The following is a 12,461-nucleotide window of genomic DNA, read 5'->3' as shown; positions in this document are numbered from 1 at the left end:
AGTGACCAGTGTGGTGGAGTAGCTGATGTCCCAAGGATCTACACAGTAAGATTTTCAATCTGGTGGTGTTTTCACAGCCACATGGACCTTCCTGGCAGGTGTGAGGGTCTCTGCCACCCAGTCCCCCACTCTGCTAATGTTCTTCCTCTCATGCTATCCAGGTGCCATGTGACACAGGTCCTGTCCAAAGGCAGGTGGGGAAGCTCAAACCTGACTCACAGAGCAGCTCTCAGTCGCCAGAGTCTGGGTTCTCCAGCAGCCACGTTTTGAGGAAAGACGTGTCCTACAATTGTCACAGATGGGGCACCTTCCCCCTCCCTACACAGATCTCCCTCTTCCTGCTCCCCTCCTAGCCCCCAGCTCTCCCTTCTCTTTGTAGCTTGGTGAGAGGGACAAGTCAGAGAGAGTTCCACATACAAATGTTTGCACAGTTTTTTTTTTGTGAGGCCACTTTTGGTTTTAACTATTTATTTCTATCTCAAAGCAATGAAAAGTTGATTTATTGCATCATATGTCAATGTAACAGATAAATGCGTTTTTGCTAGATCTCCATATTGGTTTTTTGCTTTTTTGAGACAGGGTCTCACTCTGTTGCCTAGGCTGGAGTGCAGTGGCACAATCATGGCTCACTGCAGCCTTGGCCTCCTGGGCTCAAGAGATCCTGTCAACTTAGCCTCCCACATGTAGCTGGGACTAGAGAAGCATGTCACCATACCCAGCTAATTTTTGTATTTTTACAGATACTGGGTTTCACTATTTTGCTTAGGTGGGTCTCCAACTCTTGGCTCAAGTAATCCTCCCACCTTGGCCTCCCGAAGTGCTGGGATTACAGGTGTGGGTCACCACACATAACTGGTCTCCACATTGTTGGGGAGATGCTTGAACACCCCCTCTACCAAAACACACACATACGTTAAGGCCCAAAGACTGGAGTGGAGCTCTAGATAAGGGACTTTTCCTCTTTCCAGAATAGCAAGCACTGGATAGACAGACATGGAGAGAGAACCAGAGTGACTCCTTGGATGGAAAAATTACTTTCTTGGGGGAAAGAAATCATCCCTATTAATAAGTAAGATGATTTCTACATAGAAAATTCCAAGGAATACACACACACGTCCTAAAAGTAATACAAGGTCAATACAAAACACACAACTGAATTTCTATACACTAGCAATAAATAACTAAAAACCAAAAATGTCAAAATAATTACACCTATAATATCTCTGAAACATAAAACTTTTAGGTATATGCAGGATCTGTGTGCTGAAAACGTACACAATGCTGTAAACAAAATCAAAGAAGCGCTAAATAAATCATGAGTATAGGATTCATGGATTTGAAGACTCAATGTATTAAAGATTTTAAGTCTTCCCAAATTGATCTATACTTTTAATGCAACTCCATCAAAATCCCAGCACAGGATATTTTATAGATAGAGACAAGGTGATTCTATAATTTGCATGCAAAGATAAAGGGTAAAAAGAAGAATGCAGTGAGTCTAGAAATAGATCTACACAAATACAGCCAATTGACTTCTGACAGAGGTGCAAAGGCAACTCAGTAAACAAAGACACTCTTTCAACAGATGCTATTGGAACGATTGAACTGTCATGTGCAAAACATTGAACCACAACCTAAAGCTTGAACTGTCATGTGCAAAACATTGAACCACAACCTAAAGCTCCTACCTTATATAAAAACCAATTCAAATGGACCACATATTTAAATATAAAATGTAAAACTATAAAACTTTTAGAAGAAAATATAGGATACATATTCAAGACCTAGTCCTTAGACATGCCACCAAAATAATAATTTATGGAAGAAAAGATGGATAAAATGGACTTCATCAAAATTTAGGACTTTGGCTTTGTGAAGGATTCTATTAAAAGGATGAAATGACATGCTACAGACTGAGTGAAAACATTTGCAACCGTATCTCTGACAAAGGACTTGCATCTGGAATATACAAAGAACCCTTAAAACAACACATTTTATAAAATCCCCTGAGAAAATGAGCAAAAGACACAAACAGACATCTCACCAAACAACGAATATGAGGCCAGGTGCAGTGGCTCATGCCTATAATCCCAGAACTTTGGAAGGCTAAGGCAGGAGAATCACTTGAGCCCAGGAGTTGGAGACCAGCCTGGAAGACACAGGGAGACACCATCTCTACAAAAAAATTTAAAAATTAGCCAGGTGTGATGGCATGCGCCAGTAGTTCTAGCTACTTGGGAGGCTAAGGTAGGAGGATCGTTTGAGCCAGGGAGGTTGAGACTGCAATGAGCTGTGATCACACCACTGCACTTCAACCTGGGTGACAAAGTGAGACCTTGTCTCAAAAAAAAAAAAAAAAAAAAAGGAAATGAACAGCAAATATGCACATGTAAATATGATCAGCATCATTAGCCATGAGGGGAATACAAATTAAAACCACAATGAGCTATCACTATTCCTCTTAAAATGGATAAGATGAAAAATAACAACAGATGCTAGCAAGAATGCAAAGAAACTGGACATCTCATACATTGCTAGCGTGAATAGAAAATGGTACAGCCACTCTGGAAAATAGCTTGGCAGTTTCTTATAAAACTCAACATGCACTTACCATGTGACTCAGCAACTGCAGTCTTTGGCATATATCCTAAAGAATGAAAACTTATGTTCATAAAAAGCCTGTACATGAATGTTCATGAGAACCTTATTCATAAGAGCCCCAAACTGGAAACCACCCAAATTTTGTTCAATGAGTGAAGGATTCAACAAACTCTAGCATATCCATTCAATGGACTACTACTCAGGAATAAAAAGAAATAAACTGTTGATACATACTTCAACTTGAAGGATCTTCAGAGCATGAAACTGAGTGAAAAAGGTCAATTGCATAGAAGGCTACACACTGTATAATTTCATGTAATACCATCCTCAAAATGACAAAACTGTAGAGATGGAGAACAGATTAGCAGTGGCCAGGGGAACAGGGACAGGTGGATGATGTAACTGAACAGGGGCAGCACAAGGGAGTTCCACTTGGTGGTACAACACTTCTATGTTGATGGTGGTGGTGGTGGTTACAAGATACTATACATGAGGTCAACTTGCATAGAAAACACACACACACACAAGTGCATGTAAAAATTGTGAAAACCGCATAAGGTCTGTAGTCTAACAATATTGAACCAATGCCAGTTCCCTAGTTTTGATACTGTAACTGCTGTTATGGAAGATGTCACCTTTAGGGGAAGCTGTGTGAAGCATCCAAGGGACTCTGCCTACTATTTTGCACCTCCCTGTGGATATAATCACTGCAAAGTAAAAAGAAGAAAACTAGCAGTGAAAACACTGGAAACAGCCCAATGTCCATCCATATGGGACTGATCAAATAATTAATGGCACATCGACACCACACAACTACATGGAAATTGAACAATTTCTGAATTGTAACAGAACAGCTGGGTCTACTCCCAGGGTGGTACCCACTGAGCCACATAAAAACAGGATGAGGCTTGTTGAATAGAATGGAACATTTTAAACCCATGCCTTTCCTTGCAAATCTGTGCTTCATGTTTTAAAAGCAACCTCTTACACAAATTTTAGCTGCCTAATTTGCAAGAAGATCATGAACCCTTTTGCTGTCTCATGGGATTCTGTGAAGTTTCTTTTTTTGTTGTTGTTATTGTTTTTCTGGATAGTAACTGTTACCATTGTAATGTATTTCACTTTGGTTGTTCTTTGTGTATATTTATCTACATTTTGCAAAATTGGTGTCACACTATTCATCATGAATCTTTTCCCCTTGAATTTTCCCCAGCATTTTATTGTGAAAATTTTTAAACAGAAAGGTTGAAAAATTGTACAGTGAGCAGCCATAAATCAACCACCTAGATTCTCATTACCATTCTATGATATTTGCTGATGACTTGTCTGTCCTTTTGTCAATTCCTCTATGCACCCATTAATCCATCTTTCTTTTTCAAGGCATTTCAAAGCAAGTTGTAGATATTACTACACTTAGCACTTCAGCATGCATATCATTAACTAGAGTTCAATATTTGTAGTTTTTTTAGATAACCTTTACGTACAATGAAATACATACATTTTTAATGTAACATTAGATGAATTTTTACAAATATATATACCTGTGTAACCTAAACCCCTATAATATATAAAATATTATCATCACTCTAGAAAGTTTCCTCATGTCGGGGGTTGCCAGATTTAGAAGGAAAAATAATAAGGTGCCCAGTTACATTTGAATTTCAGATAAATGATGGCTTTGTGTGTGTGTGTAAGTATGCCCCTACTAGTGCATGAGAAATTCTTGTCCTAAAAAAATCATTTGTTGCCGACGTGGGCATGATGGCTCACACCTGTAATCTCAGCACTTTGGGAGGCCATGGCGGAAAGATTGCTTGAGGTCAGGAGTTCGAGACCAGCCTGGGCAATATAGCAAGGCTCGGTCTCTATGAAAAAAGAAAAAGAAATATTAGCCAGTTGTAGTGGTACATGCTTGTAGTCCTAGCTACTTGGGTGGTTGAAGTGGGAGGATCACAGGACCCCAGGAGTTTGAGGCTGCACTGAGCTGTGATCACACCATTGCATTCCAGAGTGAGACCTTTTCTCAAAAAAAAAAAAAAAAAAAAAAAATACTCGGCCGGGTGCAGTGGCTCGTGCCTGTAATCTCAGTGCTTTGGGAGGCCCAGGCAGGCAAATCACGAGGTCAGGAGATTGAGACTATCCTGGCTAATACAGTAAAACCCCGTCTCTACTAAAAAAAAAAAAAAAAAAAAAAAGCCGGGTATGGTGGCGGGCACCTGTAGTCCCAGCTACTCAGGAGGCTGAAGCAGGAGAATGGTGTGAACCTGGGAGGTGGAGCTTGCAATGAGCCAAGATCGCGCCACTGCACTACAGCTTGGGGGACAGAGCAAGACTCCATCTCAAAAAACAAAACAAAACTCATTGTTTATCTGAAATTCAAGTTTAACTTGGCATCTTGTACTTTGTCTAGCAACTCCACAAATAACCCTTCCTAGTCAATCCTGGATCCTTTATCCTCTAGATGCATCCACTGTCTGATTTTGTTTTTTTTTTTTTGGTCATCTGTGATGGTTAATATTAGTTGTCAACTCGATTGGATTGAAGGATGCCAAGATAACTGGTAAAGCATTGTTTATGGATATGTCTGCAAGCGGAGACATCTGAGATTGACATTTGAGTCAGTGGACTGGGAGAAGAAAATCCACCCTCAATGTGGGTGGACACCATCCAATCGGCTGCCAGGTGGCTAGAACAAAGCCAGCAGAAGAAGGTGGGATAAGCTGACTTGCTGAGTCTTCTGGCTGCCTTCTTTCTCCCGTGCTGGATGCCTCCTTCTGCTCCTCCTGCCCTTGGACATCAAACTCCAGGTTCTTTGGCTTTTGAATTCTGGGACTCACACCATTGGTTTTTCAGGGGCTTTCACGCCTTTGCCCACAGACTGAAGACTGCACCGTCAGCCTCTCTAGTTTGAGGCTTTCGGACTTGGATTGAGCCACTACCAGCTTGTCTCTTCCCCAGCTTGCAGGTAGCCTATCATGGGACTTTGCCTTGTAATCGTGTGAGCCAGTTCTCCCTAATAAACTCACACACACACACACCCCCACACATACCCTATAAGTTCTGTCCCTCTGGAAAATCCTGACTAATACAAGATCATATATTAGCTCTGCCTGTTTTATAAGGATCTAACTTCATAAATTGGAATAATAAAATATGTCTCTTTTGTGTTAGACTTCTTTCACCAAAATAGCATTTTCAAGATTTATTCATGCTATTTTATCTAATATTAGTTTGTACTACTTTATAAATATGCCACAGTTTTCCCTACTGATGTACACCTGGACTGTTTTTAGTTTGGGGCTATTATAAATAGAGCTTCTACAAACATTTTTGTACAAATCTTTTTGTGGACTGTGTTTTTTTATTTCTCTTGGGCAAATACCTAAAAATGTAATAGCTAGGTTACAGAGTATATGTATATTCAGTTTCCTAAGAAACAGGTAGACCTTTTCAAAGTAACTATACAATTTAATATTCCCACCAACAATGCATGAAAGTTCAGGTTGTTCCAAATCCTGGCCAACATTGGTTTTCAGTGTTTTTATTTTTAGTCATTCTGGTAGGTGTGTAGTGGTTTTTCATTGTGGTTTTAATTTGTATTTTCCTAACAACTAATGATGTTAAGTACTTTTTAATGTTCTTATTGGTCATTCATATATATTAATTTGTAAAATGTCTATTGCAATGTTTTTCCTATTTATAAAAGTTGGGTTGTCTTTTTATTATAGAGTTAAGGAGATTTATTTATTTATTTATTTATTTATTTATGAGACGGGGTCTTGCTATGTTGCCCAGGCTGGCCTTGAACTCCTGGGCTCAAGTGATCTGCCTGCCTCAGCCTCCCAAAGTTCCAGGATTACAGGTGTAAGCCACCCCACTTGGTCAGGATTTTTAAAAAAATATATTCTGTTTATCAGTTATTTGTCATATATATGTCTTGCAAAATATTTCCCTTATGTCTTGTCTTTTTTCTTAATAGTGTGTTTGAAGAACACATTTTTTATTTTTATGAGGTTTCATTTATAATTTATTGCTTTCTATATCCTAAGAAACTTTTACCTATGTCCAGTTCACAAAAATATTCTTTTGTTTTCAACTGGAGACTTTATAACTTTTATGTTTAGGTCTATGCTCCATTTGAATTAGTTTTTATGTGTGGTGTGAGGCAAGGGTAGAGGTTCATTTATGTCTGTAGAGAGATACCTAGTTGTTCCAGAACTATTTCTTAAAGAATTTTCTTTTCCCATGGGATTGCTTTGGCACCTTGTTAAGAACAAAATGGCCATGGTATGCATCTATTTGGGGGTTCTCTATTTATTCAGTTTACTTATTTGTTGATCTTTATCCCAGTACCATCTGGTAAAGTTTTGATTACTATAACTTTAGAATAAGTCTTGAAGTCCAATATTGTAAGTGCCCCAACTTTATTATTCTTTTCCAAGACTGTCTTGGATATTTTAAGTCCTTTGCTTTTTCATATAAAATTTAGAATCCTATGAATAAACCTGATGGGTTTTAAAATTTGTTTAATTTTTGTTTTATTAAATATGTTTTCTGGGCCAAGCACAGTGGCTCACACGTGTAATCCTAGTACTTTGGGAGGCTGAGGCAGGCAGATCACCTGAGGTCAGAAGTTTGAGACCAGCCTGTCCAACATGCTGAAACCCTGTCTCTACTTAAAACACAAAGATTAGCCTGGTGTGGTGAGGGATGCCTGTAATTCCAGCTACTCAGGAGGCTGAGGCAGGAGAATCACTTGAATCTGGTAAGTGGAGATTGCAGTGAGCCAAGATTGTGCCACCGAACTCCAGCCTGGGCAACAGAGTGAGACTGTCCCCCCCCAAAAAAAAAATGTTTTCTGAATATATTGAAATGATTTTTCTCATCTTGTCGTGAGATGAAAATGTTTTTCTTTGTTCTACTGATGTGGTGAATTTGCTACTATTATTGTATTGTAGTCTATCTCTACTTTCAGAGATAGTAATGTTCATTTTATATACTTGGAAGCTCCGGTGTTGAGTGCGTAGATATTTATAACTATTATATTCTCTTGCTAAATGGACCCCTATGTAGTGACCTTCTTTGTCTCTTTGCAATCTTTGATTTGTGTCTCTATAGGTGAAGTGGATTTCTTGTAGGCAGCATATAGTTGGGTCATGTTTCTTTATTCATTCAGCCACTCTATGCCTTTTAATTATAGAATTGAGCCCATTTACATTCAGTGTTATTACTGAAAAGGTGGGACTTACTAGTGCCATTTTCTTGCTTATTTTCTGATTGTTTTGTAACTCCTCTCTTTCTTCCTTTGCTTACTGTCTTTCTTTGTAGTTATTTTCTCTGGTAGTATGTTTTAATTGATCACTTGTTATTTTTAGTTAATCTATTGTTGGTTTTTGTATTGTGGTTACCATCAGCATTACAAAAAACATCTCCTAGGTGTAACACATTAATTTAAAGAGATGACAGCTTATCTTAGGTCATGCACACAAAATAGGAGCAAACAAGGAAAGAAACCCTCTATACTTTAACTCCACTCCCCCAACACACATTTTGACTTTATATTGCCTCAATTTACTTATTTTATATTGCCTGTCTCTTATCCAGTTGTTGTAGATATTATTTTTAATAGGTTTGTCTTTTGAATTCATACTAGGGTTGTATTTATATTATAAATATATAAATACACAGTTACGGTATTAGACTATTCTGGGTTTGTCCATATACTTAATTTTACCAATGGGTTTTATATCTTCAAGTGTTTTCTTTATTCACATTAATTTTTTTTCTTTCAGAAGAAAATACCTTTAGCATTTCTTGAAAGATGAGTCTGGTGGTGGTGAATTCTCTCAGCTTTTGTTTGTCTGGAAAAGACTTTATCTCTCCTTCATATTTGAAGGATAACTTTGCTGGATACAATATTCTTGGATATCTGTTTTTTTCACTCAGCACATTGAAAGTGTCATCTCACTCCTTTTTGGCCTATACAGTTTCTGTTGAGAAATCTCTTGTCAAATGAATTAGAGCTACTTTATATGTTATTTGTTTCTTTTCTCTTGCTACTGTTAGGATCTTCTCTTAAAAGAGACAAAGGATCCTCTGTTTGTCATTGACCTTTGAGAGTTTGACTGTTATATGCCTTGGGTTGGTCTTATTTGGGTCAAAAATGTTTGGTGTTCTTTTACTTTCCTGTACCTGGGTATTATCTTTTTCTCATGTTTTGGAAAGTTTTCTATTATTTCTTTGAATAAGGTTTCTACACTTTCTCAACTCTCTTGAATACCAATAATGTTTAATTTTGTCTTTTCAGGTAATTTTCTCTATCTTGTAGGTGATCTGTTTCTTTTCTTTTTTCTTCTTTGTCCTCTAACAGTGAATATTCAAATAGCTCATCTTTAAGCTCACTGACTCTTTCGTCTGTTCAGTGCATTTGGCTGTTGAGGGCCTGTAATGAATTTTTTAGTCCAGCAAATGTATTTCTCAATTCCAAGATTTCTGTTTGGTTTTTTGAAATTACTTCAATCTCTTTGTTAAATTTCTCTGATAAATTTCTAAATTTGTTTTCTGTGTTATCTTGGAGGTCATTAAGTTTTCTTAAAACTGTTATTTTGGGCTGGGCACAGTGGCTCATGCCAATAATCCCAGCACATTGGGAGTCTGAGGCGGGAAGACCACTTGAGGCCAGGAGTTTGAGACCAACCTGGGCAACATGGTGAAACCCCATCTCTACTAAAAATACAAAAATTAACTGGGTGTGATGGTGCATGCCTGTAATCTCGCTACTCGGGAGGCTGAGGCACAAGAATCACTTGAACCTGAGAGATGGGGGTTGCAGTGAGCCAAGATTGCACCACTGCACTCCAGCCTGTGTGACAGAGTAAGACTCTAACTAAAAAACTAATATTTTAAATTCTTAGAGAGTTCACATATTGCCGTCTTATTAAGATCAGTCACCGGTTCCTTGTTTGGTTTGTTTGAAAAAGTCATGGTTCCCTGATTGCTGTTGTTTCTTGTGGTTGTACATCTATGTCTTTCATTTAAGGATTAGCTCTTTGTTCAAGTCTTCTCTGTGTGGCTTGTTTTGGTTTTTATTGGATATGTTTGCTTACAGATTATCTGTAATTTATCTGTTGACTTCTTTTTTTATTGCTAGGTCACTGCCTTCTTTCTGTCACTAGATGGCACTTTCAGCCTAGGTTTGCTACAGTTCTAGTAAATGATCAGAGTGCTTCCTAGCTCAAATGGGGAGCCGCCAAATGAAATACTGCAGTAGTGCAGGAAGGCTGCCTAGGGTGTTCTGCCCAGACCACAAACCTGTGGAATGAACCTCCTACAGCATGGTGCTGCTGAAGAGCTACTCTGATTTGTGCCTCATTTTGCTGAGTTACAGAGGTTCCAGGGCTGAGGATGGTAGTCTTACTTCCCTCCTTTGTCTCTGGCTGCCCTCAGGAATAGTTCTCCTTTCAAGGTACTCCTGATACTTCCCTTGGGTTGAGGCAGGGATGGGTCTCCTGCCAGAGAACCCAAGATGGTAGGAAAGCTGGTTGTCCACCTCAACCTCGCTTTTTCCAGTGCGGAAACTGTGAGTCAGGGAGAAATTTTCCGTACACTTGGTGTTGAGCAGACTGGGAGGAGGGGCATTGTGGACATGAAAGTATGATTCTCTTACCATCTTCTCAAAGTTTTTCACTTCTCTGTGGCCCCAGGAACTGTCTCATCTTCATATTCAAGTTCTGACATATTGCTGGCAATAATTTCAGAGCTATATATTTGTTTTTGGTTTTCTGTGGAAGAAGTAAAGCAAGCCTGATTCTATGCTTCCATTTTGGAACCCCTGGTGAAATTTTGATTAAGAAATATTCTGCAAATGTTTTGTGTTTTACTTCCTTTTCAATTATCACCATTCTGCAGCCATGTTATTGACAAGCACTTTCACATAGCTCTATATACCTCACCACATTGTTCTCACTCCCTTTCATAAATAGAAATTACTTCTAAGCCTCTGATTCTATGGACTCATCTTGCTTCATCTCTCCAAACATTCTTTGTATTCTATCATCTGCAACCCCCTTTCTCTTCCTTTAAATTTCACTGCACCTTTTCTTTAAAATATAAATTTAATTATTATTCCTGGATCTAATGATTCCCTACTCTGGCTTCACATAACAGGAAGAACTCCAGCCTAAGAGTTAGGAATTTCTAATTTATTTACCAAGTACACCACCTAGCTCTCTCTTTATCCTGGGCTCTGCCACTGACTGTGTAGCCTCAGGCTATTAATTTAACCATCAGAGTCTCAATTTACTTATTGTTAGGTGAAAAAGATTAGACTAGATTAGTGTTGTGGTTTTGTTATGTGATGGTGGTGGTTTGTTTTTCCTTTGTTAATACCAAAACTCTTTCAACAATCTAATGAAATTCATGAACTCTCTTTCTAAGGTAAAGCACATTCACACACACATTTTGCAAATAATATCCAAGTGTTTACAAACTTCCCAGAGCCGGTTCATGGACTTCAGCCTAACAATCCTTAGACTGGATATACCCCTTTCTTAATAGTTCTCTCTGGTTCTAATTCCCCTTAAAATTAAAAATTAAAAAAATTCAGTTTCTATTCTTTCTAAGAATTCATATCTGAGAAAAATGGTTCTGACATCTCTCAGCCATATTCTGATAATCAGGATTTTAAAAAGTCCCTATGCTAAGAAGCTAAGTGGTTTAGGCAAAAAAAGCTCCATAAATCTCAATCTCCCGACCTCGTGATCCACCCACCTTGGCCTCCTGAAGTGCTGGGATTACAGGCATAAGCCACCTGTTTATTTGCCTCCTAGAAATAAAAGCTAATCATTGTAGAATTCGGTGGCATTCTCCCTGTGGGTAGTTGCCCCAGCCATGTGAAATGCTTGCTCCTCCTCTGCCTTCCACCATGACTGTAAGTTTCATGAGGACTTCCTAGAAGCAGAATCCACTATGCTTCCTGTACAACCTGTGGAACCTCTATTCCTTATAAATTACCTAGTCTCCGGTATTTATAGCAATGTGACTAATACAGAAAATTGGTACTGAGTAGTGGGGTGTTGCTATAATGATACCTGAAAATGTGGAAGCATCTTTGGAATTGGGTAACTAGCAGAGGTTGGAAGAGTGGAGAGGGCTCAGAAAAAGACAGGAAGATGAGGGAAAGTTTAGAACTTCCTAGAGACTTGTTAAATTATTGTGACCAAAATGCTGATAATGAAGTCCAGGCTGAGGAGGTATCAGATGGAGATGAGCAACTTATTGAGAACTGGAGCACAGGTCAGTCGTTTTTGCTATGATTTAGCAAAGAAACTGACTGCATTGTGCCCTCGCTCTAGGGATCCATGGAACTTTAAATTTGAGAGAGATGATTTAGGGTATCTGGTGGAAGGAATTTCTAAGCAGTGAAATATTCAAGATGTGGTCTGGCTGCTTCTTCTAACAACATATATGTATGAGCAAAGAAATGATCTGAAACTGGAACTTATATTTAAAAGGGAAGCAGAGAGTACAAGTTTGGAAAATTTGCAGGCCAGCCATGTGGTAGAAAAGCGAAGCTTATTTTCTGGGGAGGAATCAAAGAAGGCTGCAGAGATTTGCATAACTAAAAGGAAGGCAAATGTTGATAGACAAGACATGGAGAAAAGCGTTCCAAGGCATTTCAGAGACCTTTGTGGCAGCCTCTCCCATCACGGGTCCAGAGTCGTAGGAGGAAAGAATGGTTTCCTTGGCTGGGCCCAGGGCCCTGCTGCCTTATGTAGCCTTAGAACACTGCTCCCTGCATCTCAGCCACTCCACCTCCAGTGGCTAAAAAGGGCCCAGGTATAGCTGGGCCCTTAAATATT

The sequence above is a fragment of the Macaca thibetana genome, chromosome 11 (genome assembly GCF_024542745.1).
Source record: "Macaca thibetana thibetana isolate TM-01 chromosome 11, ASM2454274v1, whole genome shotgun sequence".
Classification (NCBI taxonomy): Eukaryota; Metazoa; Chordata; class Mammalia; order Primates; family Cercopithecidae; genus Macaca; species Macaca thibetana.
This window is presented reverse-complemented; position numbering follows the sequence as displayed.